Source organism: Polypterus senegalus, chromosome 3, assembly GCF_016835505.1.
Source record: "Polypterus senegalus isolate Bchr_013 chromosome 3, ASM1683550v1, whole genome shotgun sequence".
In the NCBI taxonomy this organism is placed as follows: Eukaryota; Metazoa; Chordata; class Cladistia; order Polypteriformes; family Polypteridae; genus Polypterus; species Polypterus senegalus.
This window is the reverse complement of record NC_053156.1, coordinates 209,340,930-209,361,419: the sequence shown is the minus strand read 5'-3', so window position 1 is coordinate 209,361,419 and position 20,490 is coordinate 209,340,930. Positions and strand designations below refer to the sequence as shown.

General features: G+C 38.5%; 1 protein-coding gene across 1 annotated transcript in view; it reads left to right on the top strand.

Annotated features, from left to right (window-relative positions):
• The window catches only part of pld5 (phospholipase D family member 5), a 417,386-nt gene that overhangs the window by 366,859 nt on the left and 30,037 nt on the right, over positions 1 to 20,490 (top strand). The window lies entirely within an intron of this gene.

Sequence of the window (20,490 nt, the reverse complement as noted above, 5' to 3'; positions counted from 1 at the left end):
TCGCAATAGATGGCACCAGCACAGCTGGGAACCTTCGATGCATGTACACCGAGCGGCTCACGTGAACTGACGCAGTGCACAGACAAAAAGCAACAGTTCCAAAGAGTGCTGAACAAAAACCGAATTACACAATTGAGAAGGCAGCAAAAAAATATGAAGCATGTGATACATACAAGCATATTCATAAGTGCAGCTACTGTGGAAACAAAGCACACGGTGGAAAAAGTCAATGTCCCGCTAAAGGAAGACAGTGTAAAAAAAAACCCGTGCATGCAGTTTGTCACGTCTCAGATACAGAGGAAGACGAGCTGTTTATTGATGCAGTAAGAAATGAATCGATGAATGAAACCTGTTATCTTTACAACGATTGACAAACACGGAATGTAACTTGAACACAACACATCCTACAAATACGAACCTGATTGAAAGAAATAATGATAATCAAATCCTTGATGACATCAACACTCATAACACTCACAAAACAATTACTGTATATTGACAATCATGTTACGTTATTTTTAAAATGTTCCCTTTTCTTTTTTATAACTTCTTTAACACACTACTTCTCCGCTGCGAAGCGCGGGTATTTTGCTAGTATATATATATATATAGTGTTAGAGATGGCTGGGATGGCGACCCGGCCGGGATGCCCAGGAGGACCGGAGGAGGGCTTACGCCTTCCCCAGACCATGTGTGGGCGACCGCCCTGGTTGCCTTGGGGACCACGGGTACAGAGCGTTAAAGCTCAACCCTGTAGGGGCCCATGGTCACCGCCAGGGGGTGCCCTGGTGCCGTTGGAACCCTGGACCTCAATACTTACGCCACGTGCTGGGGGGAGGCGGACCGGGGACACCCGGAGTGCTTCCGGGTGCGCAGCTGGTACTTCCGCCACACAGTGGAGTGTTGGCGGAGGAGTGTCGGGAAGCACCTGGAGTCCATCCAGGCATGTATATAAGGGGCCGCCTCCCTCCATTTGAGGGCTGGAATCGGGTGGAAGAAGGACGAAGTCCTGGAGGAGAGGATTGGAGATGGCCAGAAGAGAAAGGCATTGTGAGAAGGCCTGGACTTGAGGGGTGATTAGTGCTGCGGCACTGGGTTTTGTGCACTTATATTTGTAAATATAGTGTAAATAAACATGTGCGGTGATAAAACATCATGTCTACCTGTCTGTGTCCGGGTTGTTCCCCACAATATATATATATATATATATATATATATATATATATATTTTTTAAATAAACTCTTTAGATATATTTTATTGTTATGTGAGCCATGCGTTTTATGTTTGCCATCTCCCTTAAAATATAGAATTCAGTCTTAGCTTTTTTGCTCTGCTCATTGATTTTGGGGCCAGACTGATTTTGTGTCTATGTGTCATTGCAGTGTTGAGATCTAGTTTTTGTAATAAAGTTTTCATTTTGAGTTTTCAGACATACAGTATGTTAGCCCTTCTATGAATAATTTACATCATACTTTTTTTAAAAATGATGATTACAATCAACAAAGATTAAGGTTTAACATTCATAAAATTGGTGAAACATCTGAAATTTACTAGTAGGTTCACTGCAAAATATTCCAAAACTTCTTGCTAAATGCTTAACACAATACTAACTAAATGTTTTTGTATGTAAAGTTAAATGATTTTTCAAATATGAGAAAATACGCTATGCACAGTGTATCTCCAATGACATTTTCTGCAGGTATTTTGGCTTTATTGCTGTAATGTACTGGCACCCACTCCAGGGATAGCTCCTGTCTTGAGCCCAGTGCTGCTACAGTAGGTTCCACCTCCCTTCACCTTGAAATGGGTTGTTATCTTACTTTTAAATATTGTCAGATTGGTAGTCAGGAGCAAATATTTGTAAATAATATTATTTTCCCCTTTGACGAAACATACTATATTATGGAAATCTATTGTCTTCAGCATTCTGGTGATTCCTACCAATGAAATTGATTCAAGAATGGTTTTTAAAATTGTGTACAAACACACTCAGGAATGAATGGTGCTATCACAAAATATACAGTATATACTAAGTTTTTTCTCAGGTGTCAATGTTTTGGATACCTTTTAGTGGCTGATTTGATATCTTATAATTTTATTCCACATGTTATAGCCCCAATATATCAGGAACAATTAAAGTGCTGTTGGACCTTATATGATTTATAGACATTTGGTTCCTGTCTATCATAAACTAGGCTCTATTTGTTTTCAAATTCACCCTGTATTCCATGTTTCTTGGCTGAAACCAATACATACCTGTATGAGTCCTTATTACAGGAGTGTTGTCCCCTTTCCGCTCCTTTATCTGTGGATGGTTCGAAAGAATTTGAGGTGGAGTTTATTGTAAACTTGCATTGTAAGGGTTCTCGAGGTAGTTACCTTGTTTACTGGTGTGGCCCTGAGGATTGTTCTTCGGTCCAGTGCAGACTTGATTCATTTACCTTATTTGCTTAATAGGTGTTTTGGAACAATTTCCACTTATACCTGACAGATGTATCTGTACCATAAGTCTTTGGTTATATTATGAATTCTTTCCTGATGTTTTTCATTGAGTTTACTGTTTTTTCTCATTTGCACATGTTTATTGTTTATTTTGATATGAATTATTACTATTTCTGTTTATTTCCTGTCACTGCAATTTTGTTTTGGGGTACCTGTTATGCATCTGTGGATGCCATGGATAGCAAACGCGGAAGTTACATGAATTATATCAATTATAATTAATTAATTATTCAGGTTTGACAGATTCTGACTAAAACTGTGTTTCCTTTCACTAATTCCTTCTAAAACCCCTTTGGTTAGTGACTTTTGCTTTACCTTTTTCAATTGCGCTTTTGGGGTTCGACGATCTCTCCGGTTACAATCCCTCTGGTCATCTGATTAATTTTGTTTGCATTTCAATGTCAACATTAGGATAGGGTTTTTAACCTTCACAAGGGATATCCAAAGCCTTAGATCTGAGAGGCAGGCATAATTCAAAAAGTAAATCAAAAGTCCTTAACACAAAAACTATTATGAGACACACTGAGCTAAGCTATTAGAATAATAGACCAAACATTTGAAAAGATACAAAATAAACAGAGTGTAAAAAACAAAGAAGCTGACATGCTAATTCCAAACCATTGTTTTTTTGCAGGTAAGGGACTTAAATAGACATCTCAGGTAACTGCAGCTCTAACAACCACAGCACCTAAGAGTCATAATGAATAATTAGGCCTTGTCCCTGCAAAGAGAAATAAGGGCCCGGAAAAAAGGCAAAATAAAATGTAAACAAGACAACAATAATGGGTCTGGGGAAAACAAAAAATGCAGAGAAAGTGTTAACAGGGTTGAGGAATTGCTGTTAACATATGGCAGAAACCTTTTTGTCAATGCTATAATCGGCACCATATGTGTACTAAAGTTTATGTTGAATTGCCTTTATCAAAATTCTCAAAATACTTAACATATTTAACTATGGAAGATCTCAAGCAATGTTTTTCTGTCCATTAAAATTACTTGAAAGGACAGTTTAATTCTAATGGTTTTTACTTGACTTCACATGGAATTCCTACATTTCAAGTGGCATATACAGATTACTCTTTCAGAAATGAGTTAGTACTTTGCGGATGTTTTGCAAAATAACATGCCACCACCAAAACATATAACTAATGGAATCCATAAGAAACACAGTATTTTTAACAAAGATTTTCAAACTGTGAGTATGCTTACTAAACCATAAGGCAGGGGTATACATTAATAAATATCTAGGAGGAGAAGGAACAAATGAAAAAATTAATTTTAATTTACTAATTTGTTCCTAACATACTGTATTTCTCATTGAATTTGCTTTTACATCAAATAAAGTATACAAGTTTCTCATCAGCAAAATTTTGTTGGGTGAACCCTCAAGTGAACAATAACTAGTATTGTCTCTAATCAGAGCACAGGGAAATTATTTGCATGGCTTCCAGTTCTCTAATTCAGGGCTAGATTCTGATTTAATATGAGGGAAGCAAGTGTACTTTTTAACTTAAACAGATCTCAGTAAGTAATAGGGAGTAATTATGACTTGATTATGAACATACATGAATATTAGTACTTTTCAAATTAATGAGGTCCTTCATGAGATCAGTCCACAATGTCAGTCCTTCGTGATTTGTATTAATAATGATATTGTATGGGAACCTTTAAATAAGAGGAAAATGTGGTGATGCAATTAAATAAAAATGATTTTTTTGTGTGTGGTTTTCTTAACACACTTTGTACACCACAAATTAACCTCTGAGCTACCACAAAAATATTTTAACTAAAAACACACCAGAAAAAAAATCCATGTAGCAACAGAAATACAGTATTTCCTCTTGTGCAAGATAAGATGACCAAGACTAGCATGCTCCTCATTAAAAGTATTGTTTCTAATAAGGTGATTTCTCTTTATCCTTAGATAAAGGGGTTCAAATGTCTTTACAGATGATACAGTACCATACATACAGGCATCACAGAAAAAGTCTGTAGTAAGCAGCTTTACAGCAGCATAAAATCTAATTGAGAGAAGCTTCCTCTTGCCTCTATTTTTCCATCTTTCTTACAATTAACTACTTAATTACAAAGTATATAATCATTACTATCACATTTACAAGGTTGGAGCCCAAATCATCTCACAAAAGCACATCTTTTTTTTTAAATCTACTCTTAAACAGTATTTAAGGCATGACTATTCTAATTACTGTCTAAAACATGTACTCTGTTGTGTACTGTAGACAAGGTAGAACATACTGTAGATGATTCTGGAGTAATCAATGAAGTGTTTAGGAACTTCTTTCAGGACTATTTGATATGTGAATAAATTACAAAGGAAAATCAAACACATAAATCCATTATTAGAGTTTATTATACATATAGCAGAAGTACTATTTTTCCCATCTTATAAGAAGTTTAATTTCTCATTCGTATATCAGTGGGTCTGGCAAGAGAGTTCTCTTCTGAGCAATACTTTGCTTACCATTTTCCTTGTGCCTGCTATTTATACACATTCTCTTATAGATATGAACTGCAGTCAATGGTTGGAGTTCTTCTAAGATCTCACAATCACTACCTTGCTCTTGTTGTCCTTAAGCCTGGTAATCTCTTATGGGGTAGTAGTCATTACATTATAAAATTCTAAACGAGTTTGATTTATCCTAAGATCTCGGAAATCTTAAATTTTGTGCAGTGTTAGTATATTCCATAGTTACCCATAATTATTGCACATATTTTAGCAACCGCTCCATAACAGGTTCAGAAAGGAGACTCTGCAAGACAAAGAAGTAATTACAATTTATTCTTAACAATATAAGAAGAATACACAAATGTAAGACAACAAAGAATGAAAATTAACAAGAACTATTTACAATTCCCTATAAACCTCTCATTGTTGTAGCCCAGAGAGATGCCCTAAAATAAAACTTCAGTTCCCAACAACAGAATCCTCCGTCCCCCTGCGCTCATACCTCACCCTTACTACCCACACCTTCCCATCATCCCCTAAACTGTCCAGAAATCCCCGCCTCCATTTCCAAATAAAACAATTCTACAATATTATCAGTCCTTTAGTTCCCAGCAACAGATTTTATATTCCTGGATCCTCCAGGATTCAATTCTCAGCTCAGTCATGTTCACATTTTCTGTGTATCCCCAGGTTCAGTAGCAACTCTAAACTCTAAATACTAGGATATATAAGTGTGCGTTTGTGATGGGTGGACATGCCATCCAGAGTTGGCTCCTCTCTTGCACTGCCAGAATACACTCCAGCTCATACCAAAAAATATATAAAGCATCACTTTGTTGTAAATCAAGTATGAAGAACTGACATTTTAATGCCTTTACACACTGCGGTAAAGAGTACCCGCAGGGTTGTTTACATAAGTTTAAGTAATCTAACCTTCTTAACTCTTTAAATTCCCATTAAAGAAGCTTGTATTTTATCATCCAGCTTAAGAAAAATTAACCTGTAAATCCATGACATTCTAACTTTAGTGTGTAAACCTGACCAGATGGATATTCCATGAAGCGTAAACTGTCCAGAAATCCCCGCCTCCATTTCCAGCCCCTCTGGTCAGAGTACAACCCATTTTATTCCTTCTAGCATCAATTATTTTCCTGATAACAGTCCTCCACGCTGCTATGTGCCATGCTGTGTTTGAAACCTGTAGCCTAGAGGCTGATCATAAACTCAATACTTCCTCAGCCGCCAGACTTCACCCCAGCCAGGATGCTACAATATTATCAGTCAAGTTACTTTAAAAAAAGTAATTTGCAAGTAGTGTTTCATACACATTATGAATATAAAATAAGTGGTTTTTTGAATAAAGATAAAGTGCAAAATGGATTACCTGAATCACTCCCAGGTGTGGTGGAAATCCATTTGATGGCTCTGCAGCCCTCCCTGGCAGCCCCAACAGGGCTGTAACAAACTCCAAGTCCTGGCATGCCCTGCGGAATCTGTGGTGCCAAGCCGCCCAATAGGGCTGCCCTGTAGTGTCCCAGCCTTGCAGATGCTGTCTCCCCGTCCATCCATCCAGGTGGTGTCCTGGCCAGGTGATGGCCAAGGTTGCCCGTCACAAAATATATATAATCTTAAGGATTTATAAGATAAGTCATTGCATGGTGCATTTAAATGTACCTGCATTTAATTATATTGACCTTAAGAGGGTAAAAGAACACATATTCTTTATAGGTTTACAGTGTTACCACCAGAGGTGGGCAGTAAAATTGTACTTCTAAGAGTAGTTTTACTGCACCATACTTTTACTTTTACTTGAGTACATTTGTGAAGAAGAAACTCTACTCTTACTCTGCTACATTGGGCATATATTTTTGCCAGAGAGAAGTCGCCAGTGGATCTTCTGCATGACTGTTTCACCAATCAGGCGTAGCAACAATAATCACATATACGTTTCACCAATCAGACGTAGCAACAATAATCACATAACTACGTTTCACCAATCAGACATAGCAACAATAATCACATGACTCTGTTTCACCAATCAGATGTAGCCGTGCAGTCACATGACCACACACAAACTTGCAGCCTGTGAGAGACTATTTAGTCATGCAGGGCTCCTGTTCACTGCTAAATGGTCACAGCTTCACTGCAAGAACCTTGAGAGCAACTCCTGCGAAGCTGAACCATCACTTCACTGTGAAGAACAAGCACGTTTTAACCAAACATGCACAGACACAGACAGTCATGGTAAAGTGAGACTTCTTGCACGTGCACAAGCTGCCTTGTTCTAATGTTATTTTCTATCAGCTGTCCTATTTGGAGGACAAGTGTGTAATGATGCCAGTCCCCTACAGACTCCCTCTTCCCACATGGGAGTCTGCTGAACCAACATTATCGATAGTCATGACCGAGATGAGCTGACATATGAGGATAATTCACTGATGAGGCCAGAGGATGGTGGAAAAAGTGCTCAAGTGCTTTTATTAAAAAACAGTCAAAACAAAAGTGTCAATGGTGCAGTGTTCTCAAAAACAGTACATATATAAATCCATAAAAATCATTGTGAAAATTAAGTATAAAAAAATCAATAAATAAATCCGTTAAAATGCAGACTAACTCCTCCTGATCTCAGCCCACCTCCTTCTCATTCTCCTGGCTCACCCATTGCTCGTGTAGCCAGCGAAGACTCAGCAGCCACTAGCTCCTTTCAGCCGACCTCCATCTTGGCTGCCTCCAGGCATCACAGCCAGACCGTGCGAGGTCGGCTCTCCTCCCTTCTTCCTTCGCTCTCACGTTGTCGCACCTTGGAAGCCTAGGGAGGGCACCAGCCTTGCTCGCTACACTTCATCCGAATGTTCAGTGGGGTGTACTAGCCCCTAGAGCACCACAGCTAATGCTCTTTTACGGGGCCCTAGCTCGCACTGCTTCCTCCCTCCAGGTGACCAGATCATCGTTCTCAAGCCTGCCTTTCATATCTTTTAACCTCTTTTCTTTTCTCCTTTTCTTTGATTCCCCCTTCTTTTTTTGTACTGACCCGTGTATATATACTCCCATCTCCGTGTGCCTTAATCACATGCCGCAGAAAGCCAGTGAGGCAATTGAGAATGATCATACCCACTCGTGCAGGTGGGACACGCTCCAACTACCTCATTCTCTCCCCGCGTCATGCAATTGTGCCCACGGAGAGTGAAACGGCTTTATGGATTTGAAACTGGCCTTTTTTTTTTTGAAGCCGCGGACCCACTGCACCACAAAGTGAATATACAGTCAGTGTACAGTATATCATGTCACTGTTCAAACATACATGTTACCTACTGTAGGTATTGGCTTCAAAAACTTTGCTGTGAAAAATTGAGATTTGGAACTTTGTGTTATTTGTGCATCTTTATTTTGTAAAGATGTTATTTATTTTTACTCATTTTTTAAATTTTTCATTTAGAAATAGAATTTCAACATTATTTTATATTTTTGTCTGTCTTATTACAACATTTCTAAAACATAAATCATTTATTATGTTCAAACAGTTACTCAGTACTTGAGTAGTCTTTTCACCAAATACTGTACTTTTTCACTCTTACTTGAATAATATTTTGGATGACTACTTTTTAGTTACTTTTACTACTTGAGTAATATTATTTTGAAGTAATTCTACTCTTACTTGAGTAAAATTTTTGGCTACTTTACCCACCTCTGGTTACCAGTAGATCTGTCAAATTCTATTAACATTGTGAATAACTTCAATTAGGTGGCACGGTGGCGCTGGAACTTCAATTAGGTGGCACGGTGGCGCTGGGTTCGCTTCCCGGGTCCTCCCTGCGTGGAGTTTGCATGTTCTCCCCGTGTCTGCGTGGGTTTCCTTGGGCTCGGTTTCCTCCACAATCCCAAAGACATGCAAGTTAGGTGGATTGGCGATTCACATTGGCCCTAGTGTGTGCTTGTGTGTGTCCTGCGGTGGGTTGGCACCCTGCCCAGGATTGGTTCCTGCCTTGTGCCCTGTGTTGGCTGGGATTGGCTCCAGCAGACCCCCGTGACCCTGTATTTGGATTCAGCGGGTTAGAAAATGGATGGATGGATAACTTCAATTAAATTACAGTTTAATCATAATAAGTCGTCAGGCTATAAATAAAAAGTCTGTAAAAGTGCTGCCAATTCAGTTACAGAGAATCCTAATAATAGGAAATTACTAAAGATGGCTTTAGAAAACTTACAGTTGGATGAACATTAATGTTTCTTGATGCCTACCTTTGTCTTAAAGTAGAGAAACAGCGATCAGAGCTGATAAAACACTTTTCAGCTTTCCTAGGTAATTTTTGTTATTATTCCTACATGACTAAATGAAGATTTGACTTTCTCATTTATGTATACAGTAGATATGAAGTTTACAAAAGATATAGTAAGTGTAGTGATCTGGAATAAAGCGAAGTGCAGTACCTAATAGATTTTAAACTCAAAAATGATAACAGCTTAAGAAAAATTAACCTGTAAATCCATGACATTCTAACTTTAGTGTGTAAACCTGACCAGATGGATATTCCATGAAGCGTGCTTAGCGAGTAAGCTTCACTGAAATTAATAAACCAGGGTTATTCCAACCAGTTTGGGTTTCACCAAAGAAGATTATACAACTTGTGCTTGGTAACTGAAGCAGCAAAGCGTAGGCTCCAGACCTGCTCTGTGCTAGTCAACAGGTGAAGCTTAGCAGAATGTTCTAAACTGAGAGTTCATGAAGCTCAAAACAAGGTTTAGAGGATAGTTATTTACATTGTCTTAGTACATTCTCATAGAAATTAATCTTACTTGTTCATAACAGGATGCATTACAAGTGGCGTAGTAGTGCAGCAGCCTCACAACAAGTACACTGGGCTTCAAGTCCCATGTATTCCTTGTGTGGAGTTTGGATGTTCTCCACATATTCATGTCGGCCTCAGAGAAATGTGTGATAGGTGGATTGATGATGCTTTGGATTTCATCACTATTTGGTTGATAGAAATAATTAAGCTTTCTGTATCTTAAAAACTGACACAAAAGAAGTAGCTTCTAGTTGCAGCAGTAATTAGTTAATAATTAAGAAAATATCTGCAATAAAAACCTACTGCCACTGTGGCCATCCGGGATCTGTGTTTGAAACCTGTAGCCTAGAGGCTGATCATCTTTAAAACTTATTCAGAGCTTTCAATTTGTAAGAGTTCCTTTTAGAATTCAGGGTTTGTTCATTTATGTCTACAATAAATGAGAAAATAAGAAGTATCTGAGGATTAAGGGTGATAATGCATGTGAGAATGTCTTGGTGGGGTGGTTAATAGCACAGTGGTTAGTCATGTATCCTCACGGAATTCAGCATCCTCCACTTAAATACAGTACACAGTAATTTCTGTGTGGAATTTTCATGTTCACCCCATGGTTGAGTACGTTTTCCTCGAGCATTCTCAAGCACTTTCATTTTAGATTAATTGGAAGTTCCAAATTGGATGTGTGTGTGAGTGCGTAATGGACTGGCACTCTGCCCATGGATTTTTTTTTTCCTCTAGATCACTGTAACACTGAATGGATTAAGTAGGTTTGCAAATATTAAACTGTGAATTCCTTGATAATAATTTTTACCAAATATAAATGCAAAATGCGTACCGCTCCCTAAACCCGGATACAGACAGGCACAGAGGCACAAGTAAAAGGCAACACGTTTATTTTCACTCACTCCCCACTACAAAGTACACTACATCAAGCACACAAGCCGTAATGCTCAGTCCCTTCTTCTTTTTTTTCTTCCTTCTCTCTTTCTCTCATTCTATGCTGCCTCCACTCCCCTCCCAGCAAGCTTTGTTCTACACCTCCTGACTCTGGCTTTCCGAATGGAGTGTGGCAGTTCTTTTATTCAGCACCTGGGAGTGCTTCAGGTAGTTCATATGGATTACCTGGAATCACTCCCAGGTGTGGTGGAAATCCATTTGATGGCTCTGCAGCCCTCCCTGGCAGCCCCAACAGGGCTGTAACAAACTCCAAGTCCTGGCATGCCCTGCGGGAATCTGTGGTGCCACAGCCGCCCAATAGGGCTGCCCTGTAGTGTCCCAGGGGAGGTAGTGCCTTGCAGATGCTGTCTCCCCCGGTCCATCCATCCAGGTGGTGTCCTGGCCAGGTGATGGCCAAGGTTGCCCGTCACAAAATATATATAATCTTAAGGATTTATAAGATAAGTCATTGCATGGTGCATTTAAATGTACCTGCATTTAATTATATTGACCTTAAGAGGGTAAAAAGAACACATATTCTTTATAGGTTTACAGTGTTACCACCAGAGGTGGGCAGTAAAATTGTACTTCTAAGAGTAGTTTTACTGCACCATACTTTTTACTTTTACTTGAGTACATTTGTGAAGAAGAAACTCTACTCTTACTCTGCTACATTGGGCAACGCTCGACTCATTACTTTTTTCCATTTATACACGATTACACTATATTTTTGCCAGAGAGAAGTCGCCAGTGGATCTTCTGCATGACTGTTTCACCAATCAGACGTAGCAACAATAATCACATAACTACGTTTCACCAATCAGACGTAGCAACAATAATCACATAACTACGTTTCACCAATCAGACATAGCAACAATAATCACATGACTCTGTTTCACCAATCAGATGTAGCCGTGCAGTCACATGACCACACACAAACTTGCAGCCTGTGAGAGACTATTTAGTCATGCAGGGCTCCTGTTCACTGCTAAATGGTCACAGCTTCACTGCAAGAACCTTGAGAGCCAACTCCTGCGGAAGCTGAACCATCACTTCACTGAGTGAAGAACAAGCACGTTTTAACCAAACATGCACAGACACAGACAGTCATGGTAAAGTGAGACTTCTTGCACGTGCACAAGCTGCCTTGTTCTAATGTTATTTTCTATCAGCTGTCCTATTTGGAGGACAAGTGTGTAATGATGCCAGTCCCCTACAGACTCCCTCTTCCCACATGGGAGTCTGCTGAACCAACATTATCGATAGTCATGACCGAGATGAGCTGACATATGAGGATAATTCACTGATGAGGCCAGAGGATGGTGGAAAAAGTGCTCAAGTGCTTTTATTAAAAAACAGTCAAAACAAAAGTGTCAATGGTGCAGTGTTCTCAAAAACAGTACATATATAAATCCATAAAAATCATTGTGAAAATTAAGTATAAAAAAATCAATAAATAAATCCGTTAAAATGCAGACTAACTCCTCCTGATCTCAGCCCACCTCCTTCTCATTCTCCTGGCTCACCCATTGCTCGTGTAGCCAGCGAAGACTCAGCAGCCACTAGCTCCTTTCAGCCGACCTCCATCTTGGCTGCCTCCAGGCATCACAGCCAGACCGTGCGAGGTCGGCTCTCCTCCCTTCTTCCTTCGCTCTCACGTTGTCGCACCTTGGAAGCCTAGGGAGGGCACCAGCCTTGCTCGCTACACTTCATCCGAATGTTCAGTGGGGTGTACTAGCCCCTAGAGCACCACAGCTAATGCTCTTTTACGGGGCCCTAGCTCGCACTGCTTCCTCCCTCCAGGTGACCAGATCATCGTTCTCAAGCCTGCCTTTCATATCTTTTAACCTCTTTTCTTTTCTCCTTTTCTTTGATTCCCCCTTCTTTTTTTGTACTGACCCGTGTATATATACTCCCATCTCCGTGTGCCTTAATCACATGCCGCAGAAAGCCAGTGAGGCAATTGAGAATGATCATACCCACTCGTGCAGGTGGGACACGCTCCAACTACCTCATTCTCTCCCCGCGGTCATGCAATTGTGCCCACGGAGAGTGAAACGGCTTTATGGATTTGAAACTGGCCTTTTTTTTTTTGAAGCCGCGGACCCACTGCACCACAAAGTGAATATACAGTCAGTGTACAGTATATCATGTCACTGTTCAAACATACATGTTACCTACTGTAGGTATTGGCTTCAAAAACTTTGCTGTGAAAAATTGAGATTTGGAACTTTGTGTTATTTGTGCATCTTTATTTTGTAAAGATGTTATTTATTTTTACTCATTTTTTAAATTTTTCATTTAGAAATAGAATTTCAACATTATTTTATATTTTTGTCTGTCTTATTACAACATTTCTAAAACATAAATCATTTATTATGTTCAAACAGTTACTCAGTACTTGAGTAGTCTTTTCACCAAATACTGTACTTTTTCACTCTTACTTGAATAATATTTTGGATGACTACTTTTTAGTTACTTTTACTACTTGAGTAATATTATTTTGAAGTAATTCTACTCTTACTTGAGTAAAATTTTGGCTACTTTACCCACCTCTGGTTACCAGTAGATCTGTCAAATTCTATTAACATTGTGAATAACTTCAATTAGGTGGCGGTGGCGGTGGCGCTGCCTCGGTTAGGAGACCTGGGTTTGCTTCCCGGGTCCTCCCTGCGTGGAGTTTGCATGTTCTCCCCGTGTCTGCGTGGGTTTCCTTTGGGCGCTCCGGTTTCCTCCCACAATCCCAAAGACATGCAAGTTAGGTGGATTGGCGATTCACATTGGCCCTAGTGTGTGCTTGTGTGTGTCCTGCGGTGGGTTGGCACCCTGCCCAGGATTGGTTCCTGCCTTGTGCCCTGTGTTGGCTGGGATTGGCTCCAGCAGACCCCCGTGACCCTGTATTTGGATTCAGCGGGTTAGAAAATGGATGGATGGATAACTTCAATTAAATTACAGTTTAATCATAATAAGTCGTCAGGCTATAAATAAAAAGTCTGTAAAAGTGCTGCCAATTCAGTTACAGAGAATCCTAATAATAGGAAATTACTAAAGATGGCTTTAGAAAACTTACAGTTGGATGAACATTAATGTTTCTTGATGCCTACCTTTGTCTTAAAGTAGAGAAACAGCGATCAGAGCTGATAAAACACTTTTCAGCTTTCCTAGGTAATTTTTGTTATTATTCCTACATGACTAAATGAAGATTTGACTTTCTCATTTATGTATACAGTAGATATGAAGTTTACAAAAGATATAGTAAGTGTAGTGATCTGGAATAAAGCGAAGTGCAGTACCTAATAGATTTTAAACTCAAAAACATTCTGGTATGGAATGGTTTTGAATTTTTCCATTTCCAAATGCATAATTTTTCTAAACTCTCAAAGTAGTGCAAAGAAAAAATGTGCAAATAAACTTGTCAATAGTAGGATAAGGGTAATTTAGGTAAGAGTAAAGGTAATGAGGAGAAATGATGCATTGTAAGTAATTTAAGATTGGTTGGGAAACTATAACGGGCTGATTTCGGTCTTGTGCTGTGCTGCTTTGAAAGCACTCAGAGTCATTATAGCCACATAAAAGCAACATTGAATGAAAGAATTAGCATTAAAACTTAAAGTAGTGTGCTATTTTCTTGCCCATTTTTGCATAAAACCTGGTGCATTTACTTTACTGTGCACACATGCCATTACTACTACTATTATTACTACTATTACTTTGTTTTTCTTTCATATTCATTATGATTGAGATTAAGGGCCAAGACTCATGTCAACTTGACAGTTCAGCCCGTTTTTGGCAGAATTAGAAGCAGCAATCCAGTATACCGAGAATGCACAGTGAATATAAAATCTTTTCACATTTTATCATTACCCAACATTGAACCACAGAGGATTTAATTTGCTTTTTTACATTGTTCAGGGGGAAAGGACTCTTCAATATCAAAGTAAAACCAGATCTCTGCAAAGTGATCTAAATTAATTACAAATATAAAACACAAAATATTTGACTATGTAAGTGTTTTTCCTCCATCAAGTCTGTATTTAGTAGATGCACATTTGGGAGCCATGACAGCCACATCATGGACAGGTCTCTATCAGCTTTGCACATCTGGACACTGACTGACTGACTTTAATGAGTCTCTTTCTGTTGAACAGTATCAAAAAGGCTAAATAAAATCCACACATAATGCAGAACTTGTTCATCCCAAAATTTGGAATTAGTAAGAAATTAAAAAAAAAAAAAACTCTACAGTGTGCAAATAAAGAGATGAAAAAGAAGCTGCAAAGGAAAAATAGCTGCATTAGGCATATAAGACTAATGAACTGAAATGCTAACCGTATAGTGTAAGAGAACATGAGAACATCCATTAACAAGGTTATCGGCAAAGCTAAAAGGCTGTTAGAAAGGAATATTGCTGATAAAGTGAAAAATGACCCAAAGAGATTTACTAGTGTTTTAGTCCTAAAAGAACTACCAAAAAGGAGGTGAAGTGTATCAGGAATAGTAAGGGAGAATTAAAACATGATAGAGAAACAGAGAATGCTCTAAATTTGCATGTCTTCACATGTGAGAAAGTGGATAACCGCCCAGCAGTAAAAGTGACTACTAAGAAGGTATTGAGTGATTTGGAAATTGTATTGCTCAGATTAAATAAGCTGAAACGTAACAGATCACCAGGACCAGATAACATTTATCCTTGAGTGCTTAAGGAGATTAGTGAATGCATACAGGAACCCTTGATTCATATTTTGCAAGTCATTTTCCTAAAGGCAGGAAAATGGCACATGTTATTCTAATATATAAAAAGGGTAATTGAGCAGATCCAAACAACTATAGGTCGGTAAGCCTAACATGCATCACATGTAAATTAATGGAAGGAATTATTATGGAGAAGGCTGAGCAGTTAAATGGCAGTACAGTAGTTTTACTGAACAGTCAGCATGGGTTGAGATGGGGGAGGTCATGTTTTACTAATGTGCTGCAATTCTATGAGGAAGCAACAAAAGGATACAATCAGAGTGGTGTCTACAATATTTAACTTGACATTCAGAAAGTATTTCATAAGGTCCCACGTTAGAGGCTGGGCATCAAATTTAAAGAAGTGGTAGTTCAGGGTGCAGTGTGTTGATGGGTGCAGAATTGGTTAAAATACAGGAAGCAGAGATTGATAGTGCGAGGAGCCTTATCAGAATTGGGTAATGTTAAATATATACAGTAGGTACGGAAAGTATTCAGACCCCCTTCAATTTTTCACTCTTTGTTATATTGCAGCCATTTGCTAAAATCATTTAAATTATTTTTTTTCTCATTAATGTACACACAGCACCCCATAGTGACAGACAAAAAAAAAGAATTTTTGAAATTGTTGCAGATTTATTAAAAAAGAAAAACTGAAATATCACATGGTCCTAAGGATTCAGACCCTTTGATCAGTATTTAGTAGAAGCACCCTTTTAAGCTAATACAGCCATGAGTCTTCTTGGGAAAGATGCAACAAGTTTTTCACACCTGGATTTGGGGATCCTCTGCCATTCCTCCTTGCAGATCCTCTCCAGTTCTGTCAGGTTGGATGGTAAACGTTGGTGGACAGCCATTTTTAGGTCTCTCCAGAGATGCTCAATTGGGTTTAAGTCAGGGCTCTGGCTGGGTCATTCAAGAACAGTCACAGAGTTGTTGTGAAGCCACTCCTTTTGTTATTTTAGCTGAGTGCTTAGGGTCATTGTCTTGTTGGAAGGTAAACCTTCGGCCCAGTCTGAGGTCCTTAGCACTCTGGAGAAGGTTTTTGTCCAGGATATCCATGTACATGGCCACATTCATCTTTCCCTCGATTGCAACCAGTCGTCCTGTCCCTGCAGCTGAAAAACACCCCCACAGCATGATGCTGCCACCGCCATGCTTCACTGTGGGGACTGTATTGGACAAGTGATGAGCAGTGCCTGGTTGTCTCCACACATACCGCTTAGAATTAAGGCCAAAAAGTTCTATCTTGGTCTCATCATACCAGAGAATCTTATTTCTCACCATCTCAGAGTCCTTCAGGTGTCTTTTAGCAAACTCCATGCTGGCTGTCATGTGTCTTGGCTCTCCTCAGTGTGTGGAGACAACCACTTGTCCAATACAGTCCCCACAGTGAAGCATGGCAGTGGCAGCATCATACTGGGGGGTGTTTTTCAGCTGCAGGGACAGGACGACTGGTTGCAATCGAGGGAAAGATGAATGCGGCCAAGTACAGGGATATCCTGGACAAAAACCTTCTCCAGAGTGCTAAGGACATCAGACTGGGCCGAAGGTTTACCTTCCAACAAGACAATGACCCTAAGCACACAGCTAAAATAACGAAGGAGTGGCTTCACAACAACTCTGTGACTGTTATTGAATGGCCCAGCCAGACCCCTGACTTAAACCCAATTGAATATCTCTGGAGAGACCTAAAAATGGCTGTCCACCTATGTTTACCATCCAACCTGACAGAACTGGAGAGGATCTGCAAGGAGGAATGGCAGAGGATCCCCAAATCCAGGTGTGAAAAACTTGTTGCATCTTTCCCAAGAAGACTCATGGCTGTATTAGCTCAAAAGGGTGCTTCTACTAAATACTGAGCAAAGGGTCTGAATACTTAGGACCATGTGACATTTCAGTTTTTCTTTTTTAATAAATCTGCAACAATTTCAAAAATTCTTTTTTTTGTCTGTCAATATGGGGTGCTGTGTGTACATTAATGAGGAAAAAATTAATTTGAATGATTTTAGCAAATGGCTGCAATATAACAAAGAGTGAAAAATTGAAGGGGGTCTGAATACTTTCCGTACCCACTGTACAGTATGATCTGGAGAGCCAGATGTGTAGTAAAATATGTTTATTATTAGTAAATGCAAAGTATGGATTATACATAGAAAGTAACAATATTACCTATGAATACACAATGAGGGGGCCTGAAAGTTGAGAAGTCATAATGGACTCAGAAATTGTAGTGGACTTGTCACTATCAACATACAGACAGTGTGCAGAAGTCATTAAGAAGGATGACAGAATGTTAAGAAATGTGGTATGATATGTAGAGTACAACTCCAAGGTGGTTATACTTGAACTTTATAACACACTGGTTATACCTCATCTAGTATTGTGTTCAGTTTTGTTGTCCAGGCTTTAAAAAACATAGCAATGATGGAAAAAGTCCAGAGATGTATGGCTAGGCTGATTACAGGACAGCAGGGTATGAGTTATGAGGAAAGATTGAAAGAGCTGAGCCTTCTTAGTTTAAGCAAAAGAAGATTAACAGGAGAAATGATTAATATGTTTTAAATTATGAAAGGAATTAGTGCAGTGGATCGAGACTGTTACTTTAAACTTACTTCAGCAAGGACAAGGATACACAGAAATGTGGTAAATTTTGCACAAATGTTAGGTAGTTTGTCTTCATACAGAGTACTATAGACGCATGGAATAAGTTACCAAGTAGTGTGGTAGACACTAGGGCTCTAGGGACATTGAAAACTCGACCTGATATTATTTTGGAAGTATTCAATGGATAGGATTGTTGCGCTTTGTTTGTTGAATAAGCCTGTCAAAATCTTTCTAATGTAATGCTTTTAGAGTTAAATAGAAATTGTATTAGTAAGATATGGCTTACCCTGGACCTGTCGTCTACCAATAGATTTAATTATTATTATTATTATTATTATTATTATTATTATTATTTAATAGTAAAATATCTATTATCGATTGCTGAGGCCACCTTTGGCAAGCGGCTAGTTGTGCTCATGCCTCTGTAACTGATTTAGGTGTCTTATTGACTGGTGAACCTCATAATTTTTCAGCATCTCAAAAATAAAGCTCTTCCATTTAATCTAATTTTTCACAAAATTTGGGACCATTTCTGCATTCATTTTTATTTAACCCTACATCTGTTTAAAGGAAAAGAAACCCACTTGCATTTATAAGGCAAAGTAGTTCACAGATAGCCTGTTCATTGCATACTGTTCATTTGAGCCTTGTTGGCTTTCATTTGTGCCATTAATGACAAACCTTTCACAAACTCCCAGGTACAAAGAGCCATTAGTTCCTGTTAAGGCTGATTCGAGAACAGTTTAGAAAACTGCTTCTATGAAAATAAATAAAGGAAGAGAATCTTTTTATTTTATGCTTTCACTAATCTAATCTAAATCTAATATTATCTTTGTTGCACTTTCTGTTTAAATAAGAAACACCCATGAGGGATAGTCACACATAAACAGACAAAACAAAGCAAATTATTTTTGTTAATCGTTATCATTATTATAGATTTTGTAGACCAAAGGCACCATGGCAACTTAACAAGATCAGGATTATTATAATTGTTTACAAGTATTGTTTGCAATTATAGTATAGGAACGATGGGTTACTCTGTGAGCTGGAACCCAGGACCATATTGGCATATGCCCTAGACATACTACCCGCCCTTTATCCCCTTACAAAAAGCAATAATTGTAGGATGCTTTGCACATCAATCATGCTGGTCACTGCTATACTGAATACAACTTTTAAAAATGAATATTGCATATCTGTCATTTTGTCTTTTGGTGTCCTTAATTCATAATTACTTTAATTGTTCATTGAAACACCTGAATGACATCTCTGGGAATATTAAACAGCAATACAATGACAGTTAACTTCAACCTCTCATGTCACTTCTTGAGTTGCTGGAACCTGATAATCATTTTGTGAATACCCAGTATGACATTCTGTATCGTTGTATTATTGTTCTCTTTTCTTAATACCTGAGATACTATGCCCTTTGGAATTATACAATGCAAGACACACAGAAAGTATTCTCCCTACCCTTGCCTGTCTATTTCCTCAACATTTTGTTGTATGGTATGGAGATTACACATCAATCTCAAATGTCTTTTTAGCCTCTTTTGATGTTTGTTTTCAGATCACAGTGCAACCATGTGCCAGCACTGCACATAGTTCTGGCTGACTGCATCTTTCTTGCACTTTTTAATGTTGAATAACAGTTTGATTTTTTTAAATAAACGACAGTTTGACCTATTTCTTGAATTAAGAAGAAGAATGTTTTGCTGCACAGTGATGAACTTTTTAAAATGTGTACTGGAGGATTTACCATAATGTAAATCCTTCTCTAAAGCGGAGGAAAATTTGAACTTCTTCATTAAATGTACAAGTGCATTTACAAGTACAATAAGTTGGTTATGTATACATTTATTTTATTTTATATTATATTTAATTTATATTACTAGTAAATGGATATTGAAAATTGACTTTTTTTTAAGGTACAATATTTATACAGCAAGTAAAATGAGATGCTAGCAAATAAAGCTTCTAAAACTGGAAAGTAGAGGCTCTGAGGTGAGTGTTAAAAGGGAATTCATAAAAAAGCAATGTCAAAAATACCAGCTTTTTCCAATAAAGCACAGAAACAGTGTTGTGCCTAAAGGTGTCACTAATTATGGTTTTAAAGTCCTCTTTAACAGGAGGAACGGAAGGGCTGATGGACCGAATGACACTCTCACTTCAATGTTCTTCTCTTTTCAATGTTTCATATTGCTTGCTGTACACCATTGTTCAAAGCCAACTTTTCTACAGCTTCAGTTATTTGTTATGCCTTAATACTTTGATGATGATTTGTCAATAACATATTTCTGTAAAGCAAATGGATTTTCATACATGTGCAAAGTGTACTAAACTTCATCACTTGGTAGAAACTCTGCTTGCCGCATCATTTGTCTTTTTATTGACAAAGCACATTTGGTATCATGAATACAGCCTATATTCTCAGCAAAAAATATCTGTAAGGAGAATGT